A 7,148-nucleotide genomic window follows, 5' to 3' on the forward strand; every position below is an offset into this window, starting at 1 on the left:
TTGAATAATTCAACTGTGCATCATTGAATGTCATACTAGCATAGTAAATAACATGGGGAATTCGATCAACTCTTTATCCTAATACTGCTTCTACTGCATAATCAGATGCATCACACATGAGCTCAAATGGTAAGCTCCAGTTTGGGGGTTGAATGATAGGTGATGATGTCAACAATTGCTTTAATTTTTCAAAAGCCACAAGACATGAATCATCAAAGACAAAAAGTACATCCTTAGCAAGTAGATTGCATAAGGCTCTAGAAACTTTGCTAAAATCTTTAATGAAACGTCTATAAAAACCAGCATGCCCAAGGAAAGATCTTACTTCTCTAACTGTTTTGGGTGGAGGAATATTAGAAATGAGATCCACCTTAGCTTTGTCAACCTCAATACCTTTGCTCGAAATGATGTGACCGAGAACAATACCTTGTTTTACCATAAAATGGCACTTCTCCCAATTTAAGACTAAGTTCTTCTCGATACATCTCTGCAGAACTAGTGTTAGATGATGTAAACATTGATCAAATGAATCACCAAAGACAGAAAAGTCATCCATAAAGACTTCAAAGAATCGTTCAACCATATCAGAAAAAATGCTTAACATGCATCGTTGAAATGTAGCAAGTGCATTACATAATCCAAATGGCATTCTCCTATATGCAAAAGTGCCAAAAGGACAAGTGAAAGTGGTTTTCTCTTGATCTTTTAGTGCTATGGGAATCTGATTATATCCTGAATAGTCATCTAGAAAGCAATAAAATTCATGGCCTGCTAATCTATCAAGCATTTGATCGATAAATAGTAAAGGAAAATGGTCTTTACGTGTGACAGAATTCAACTTTCTATAATCAATGCAAACACGCCATCATGTAGTCACTCTAGTGGGTATCAATTCATTATCAGCATTAGTAACTACTGTGACTCCTAACTTTTTGGGGACAACTTGTACAGGACTGACCCATGAACTATCAAAAATGGGGTAAATGATACTTGCATCTAATAGTTTAAAGACTTCAGTTCTAACAACTTCTTTCATGTTAGGATTTAACCGACGTTGCATTTCCCTAGTAGGTTTAGCATTTTCATCAAGGTGAATGTAATGCATGCAGTCTACTGGGTTTATACATTTTATGTCTGCTATAGTCCATCCTAATGATCCTTTGTGTTCTTTTAAAACATCCAACAACTTACCTTTTTGTTCGTTATTTATGGATGTTGAGATGATTACTGGTAGAGTGCTTTCTTCTCCCAAAAACCCATATTCCAATGTGTTGGGTAATGGTTTGAACTCGAGTTTCGGTGGTGATTCTGATGATGGGATGAGTTTCTTTTCTGATGGTGCTAGTTGGTCAACTCTTGACTTCTATTTATTAGTGTCCATGAATGGTGCCGAGTCAAGTAGAGCGTTGACCTCATCGACCGATCTGTCAATATCAAAATCCAAACCAAAGTGAGTTAAGCATGTTTTTAAAGGGTCACCACTAAGGTTTGAAAAAAAAGTATTATCAACTATTGTCTCTATTAAATCCACATCAACAATTCGATCATCTGCATTGTGAGGTTGTTTGGCAATGTTGAAGATGTTCAGCTCCATAGTCATGTTGCCGAAGGAAAACTGTATATTTCTAGTTCTACATTGAATGTGAGCATCCGCAGTTGCCAAGAAAGGTCGGCCTAGAATAATGGGGATGTGTTTCCTTGAATCCTGTATTGGTTGAATGTCAATTACAATGAAATCAACAGGAAAATAAAACTTGTCTACCTAGATAAGCACATCCTCCACAATACCACGAGGTATTTTCATGGACCGATCTGCAAGCTGTAACACCACTGGAGTTGGGTGTAATTCTCCCAGTCCAAGTTTCACAAATACAGAGTAAGGCAACAAATTTACACTAGCTCCTAAATCCAAAATAGCATTCTCAATTGTGTGATTCCCTATACTACATGAGATAGTGGGGGAGCCTGGGTCTTTACATTTTAGAGGAATTTTGTGTTGGAGTATAGAACTAACGTTTTCTGTTAAAAATGCCTTCTTTTGAACATGAATGTTTCTCTTTTTAGTACAAAGGTCTTTAAGTAACTTGGCATAAGATGGAACTTGCTTTATAGCATCAAGTAAAGGGATGTTAACACTTACCTGTTTGAAGATTTCAAGAATCTCACCTGTGGATTTTCCCTTCTTTACTTTAGCTAACCTCTGAGGAAATGGAGTTTTCGGAACGTATTCTCGTGAGTTGGTTTCTTCTTTCTCTTCCGATGGTGAGTCGTCAACATTCACAGGTACAATTTGATTTCCTTTTGTCACCGGCATCTCCACTTTGTTGTCGACTTCTTTTCTTTTTCGCAAGGTCATGACTGCTTTGACCACTCCATGCTGCTGTGGTGAACTGGGACTTGCTTCATGTACTCCTTTAGGATTAAGCACTAGTTGACTTGAAAATTTACCTTTCTCAATAATCATTGTCAAGGGGTGAACTGAAGAAGCAAGTTGTCCCACCATCTTCTCCAGGCTTGAAACTTATTGGGCTTGTGAGTTGAAACCTACTCTTAACTCATTTCGCAGTCCATCAATGGTGCGGTTCTGTTGCTCAATCATGGATTGAGTAAGATTCTTGAGATTCTGGAATGAATCCTCCCATGGTCTGGGTTGAGAGTAGTTCTGGTTCTGATTGTATGGTCTAAATGGTGGCTGAGAGGCTTGAGGAATTTGAGGAATTGATTGCATTGATGGAGCTGGAGCTGCTGGTCCATTTTGTTGGAATCCTTGAGACCATGAAAAATTGGGGTGGTCTCTCCATCCAGGGTTATATGTGTTGGAGTATGTGTTGTAATTTGATGGTTTTTTCATTACACCTATGGCATTGGCTTGATCTGGATATGAGTCAGGGTCATGTGGTTCTGTTGATTTAGCAGTCGATAACAATGCTATTTGTCAAGAGAGACTTTCAACCATCTCCTTGACTTCTTTGATTCCCGAAGTTGACTCGCCAATGTGAACTTCATTCACTCCTTTAATTCTTTTAGTATTCCTGAGTGATCGACTCTGTTGTTGGGAATTATCCACTTGTCGCTGGAAGAATTTCAAAATCTCTGATGCACTTTTTGACATTAGCTCTCCTCCACTTGTTGCCATTAGCCATTCTTGCACATTCGGCAATAATCCCCCCAAAATGTATTGGCATTGGTGCCATTTCTCGTACCCATGATGTGGACACTTCAAGAGTAGCCCATTAAATCGCTCCCATGTTTCGAAAAACTGCTCGTCTTCTCTCTGGGTAAACTCTGAAATTTCCCTACGAATAGCATTGGTTTTATGCACTGGGAAATATTTATTCAAAAATTTAGTTACCATTTGTTCCCATGATGTGATGCTATTGGCAGGTAATGTATTGCGCCATGAACGAGCTCTATCTTTTAAAGAAAATGAGAATAGTCTAAGTTTAACATCATCATCTGAAAAATTCTCATATCTAAATGTTTGACAAACAGCATGAAAATCATTCAAATGATTATATGGTCCTCATTTTCTAGGCCATAGAATGTTGGGAGACAATTTAGCACACTAGGTTTTAATTCAAAACTCTTAGCAGCTACATTTGGGTATCTTATGCATGATGTGCTCAAATTAGCTAAGGGACTAAAGTAGTCCTTAAATGGCCTCTCCTATGGTGCTTGTTGTTGTTGCAAATCCATTTTATTTTTAACGTGTTTGTGTGTGCGCAGTGTTTTTTCTAGTTCAAGGTTTATAGGTTCAAGATTACGTAATAATGACCTTCGACCATGCATGCAAAGAACATAAAATAAATAGGAACAAAATAAATAAAAATAAAGAAGAAGGAGAAATTACGGTACTAACCTTATTACGCTGTTACAATCTTTCTATAAAAAAAACACTTAAAAAAATATTAGTGAAATAAATTTACTAAAAATTGAATTAATAAGATAAACAAAATTACAAACAAAAATAACTTAAAAATTAAATTGCTTAATTGTAAAGAATAGAGAAAGAAAAGAAATTATTACCTCTAAATGCAGATTCACTTTTTTTTATTTATTAAGAAAAAAATACAAGAAAACAAATAAAAGAAATTATTCACAAAAATTAATTCTATGAATTAAAATAACTTATCTCCCCGGCAACGGCGCTAAAAACTTGTTTTGCAAATTTTATTGAACTCGCAAGTGCACGAATCTATTGTAGAATAGATCAATGGTGACGAGTGTCGATCCCACGAGGATGTGGGTTTTAATTATATGTAGAATTAATTTTGTATGAGGGTGGTTGGATTTGTGGTGAAAGTGACTTTAGATTATCCTAAACTTGGATTTTAAATGGCGAGAATAAATTGAATAGAAATTTATTGAAATGACGTACTTGGGTATCTGAATCCATATCAACATGCACCATGGGCTAAATATTCCTTATTAATACCAATTAAATCATGAGGGGTGAATCCACACCTCATGAGGGGTGAATCCACACCTCATGAACCACGCTCTAATCAATATGGTACTAAGGGTTTATCGTGCCAAATAATAATAACCTTGTACTAGGGAGCCGGTGAAACCAAGGCGGTATCTAGACAAGCTTATTATTATTTGTTGACGAGAAGTCAAAACATCCACAAAAACTAGAGGGGAAGAGAAAATAAATTTACCAAATAAAACCCATGACACATGTTGAGACTTCACCTTCAACCCAAGCTTGAAAGAAAATTAGCTACTCATAATTGAACTAGGGGCAAAATGAAAATTTATTAAAATACGTAGAAAATACAAGATGAAGAGGGAATTACAGAAAATGGAGTCCAAAAATGGATTCAGAGATATCAAATTAGGGGGGGAGAGCCCCTTTTTTATAGATACATTGAGTAAATCATGGCCATCGGATCAAAAACATTTCAGACGCTCAAGATTGAGCCATGTCATCAGTCAACAGTACGCGGTTTGACCACGCGGTTTGAATAGTAACACGGTTTGACCTGGCTTGAACAGTGACGCGGTTTGGTTGAAAATAATCTTGTGTAATGTATGTACCATACGCAAGATTTTTGGTCCACTAATATGTTGCCACGTCATCGATCAACAGTACATAAGAATTTTAGTCCAACAGGATCGTGACACCTCATCAGTCAATGCCACATCATCGGTCAATGCCACGTCATCGTTCCGTCTATGTGAATAGTGTCGTGAACAATAACGTAGACAGTATCGTACATGTGAATAGTACCGTACATGTGAACAGTGTCATTCTTCCTTTTATGCTCCTCCTAAGGTTTTCAACCGTCTTAAGTGCAAAAGTGATGTCTGTTTTAGCGTCTGATCTCTCGTTCATTGTGAAATGACTATGATGCCCCTAAAATACTTAATTATAATACAACACACATAATTAAATGACAAGAAGCTTAAATACATAAAAGTAAGGGTGTTAGTAAAACTTGAAGTGTAAAATTACGATTTTCTCCTTTATAAATATACATTTTCTAACACTCAATAGTTACCCACATAATTGATTGAGGCAGGATTTCTGGGATAATTATCAAACAAATGTTCTTCTCTACAATAAACATAAGATACCTTCCAGATCTTAAATTAATTACTTTGCAGTGCTCATTCCCTTATCTTTTTGGGTCATCTGTATTGCTTGGTAAACCGCTTTGAGGTCTGTTGCTTAATGTTGTAGCAAGTTGTCCCATCTGATTTTCTACGTTCTCAAAGATACAATTTGACTTTGGACAACTGCTTCATTCTTTGTAATGTACTCTTTAATCAAAACTTTAAAGCAGCTGAGTTGGTCATTACTAGTGCTTCTTTACTTTTGATTTTGCTGATGAAATCCAAGTTGTTGAGCATGTATGTTCTGTCCATTGGATGCATATTGATTATGATTTTGATTGCTCCATGAGAAGTTTGGGTGCTGTTTGCATTCAGTGTTACAAGTGTTTGAATAAGGGTTGCTCTTGTTATGTCTGTTGTAGTTACCCACATAATTGATTGAAGCAGGATTTCTGGGACAATTATGAAACAAATGTTCTTCACTATAATAAACATAAGATACCTCAGCAACTCTGTTGACAGTTGCTGAAGCGGTGGACATAGCCTTTACCATATTTGTCAATGAAGTTACTCGGACTGATAATGTTGTCAAAGCATCTACATTGTGAACTCATGCTATCCCTTTTGTTGTAACTTGTCTGATCGATGGGCACTGATAGTTGTTATTGGCTATCCTCTCCAAAATATCATAAGCGTCATTGTAAGATTTAGATAACAAGCCCCACTTGCTGAAGCATCTACCATCAATCTAGCGCTTGAGTTTAGGCCATTGTAGAAAGTTTTCCACTTGTATACAGTAAGAGATACCATGATGAGGACATTCCTAAGCAACTCCTTGAATCTTTTACATGCATCATACAAGCTTTTATCTTCAAGTTGATGGAAAGATGTGATCTAATTCTTCAACTTTGCATTCTTAGTAGGTGGGAAGTACTTTATCAAAAATTTGTCAGTCAAGTCATTCAATGTAGAGATAGAATTAGTTGGTGAAGAGTTCAACCAAGCTCTTACTCGATCCCCCAGAGAAAATGGGAAAAGTCTTAACTTCAATGCTTTCTGTGATGCTCCAGCAATCTTGAAAGCATTACTTGCTTCCGAAAACAGTTTAAAGTGAAGATGGAGATTTTTTTATGGCAGTCCATTGAACTGTCCCACTGTCTGCAGCATCTGAAACATTACTGGTTTGAGTTTAAAATGATTAGCTTGAACTTTAGATCTGACTATTCTAGGATTTATGGCTTGAAGGGTCAACATTGCATAGTCTCTAATGACTTTATCTCTATCATCTACGATGTAGATAATGTTGTTATTCTCTGGTTGCCTTTGGTCATTCTGCCCATTCTAACCTTCTTAAACTCTTTGTGCATTAATTAGATCTACAATGGGAAGAAGATTATCTTTTTGAACATTGATTGGATTTATTCCTCCGTAAGGATTCAAATCTCCCACATTTTGTATACCAATCATGTCAGCAATCGATCCTATACCTCAATGTTCTTTTTTCAGCCTCCTTGTAGTTCTTCCAATTTTTGGATCAAATTGAAATTCAACAAGTTTATACTTGTGCATGCAAGGGTTGCTAGAGCAAT

General features: G+C 36.5%; 1 non-coding gene across 1 annotated transcript; it reads left to right on the top strand.

The window, feature by feature from the left end:
- The first annotated feature begins 6,362 nt into the window (after positions 1 to 6,362).
- Positions 6,363 to 6,468, top strand: LOC112496088 (small nucleolar RNA R71). The gene has a single exon (XR_003062546.2). It is a non-coding gene; the product is annotated as a small nucleolar RNA R71 (small nucleolar RNA).
- The last annotated feature ends 680 nt before the right edge of the window (positions 6,469 to 7,148 follow it).

This window comes from Citrus sinensis, chromosome 8, assembly GCF_022201045.2.
Source record: "Citrus sinensis cultivar Valencia sweet orange chromosome 8, DVS_A1.0, whole genome shotgun sequence".
Taxonomy (NCBI): domain Eukaryota; kingdom Viridiplantae; phylum Streptophyta; class Magnoliopsida; order Sapindales; family Rutaceae; genus Citrus; species Citrus sinensis.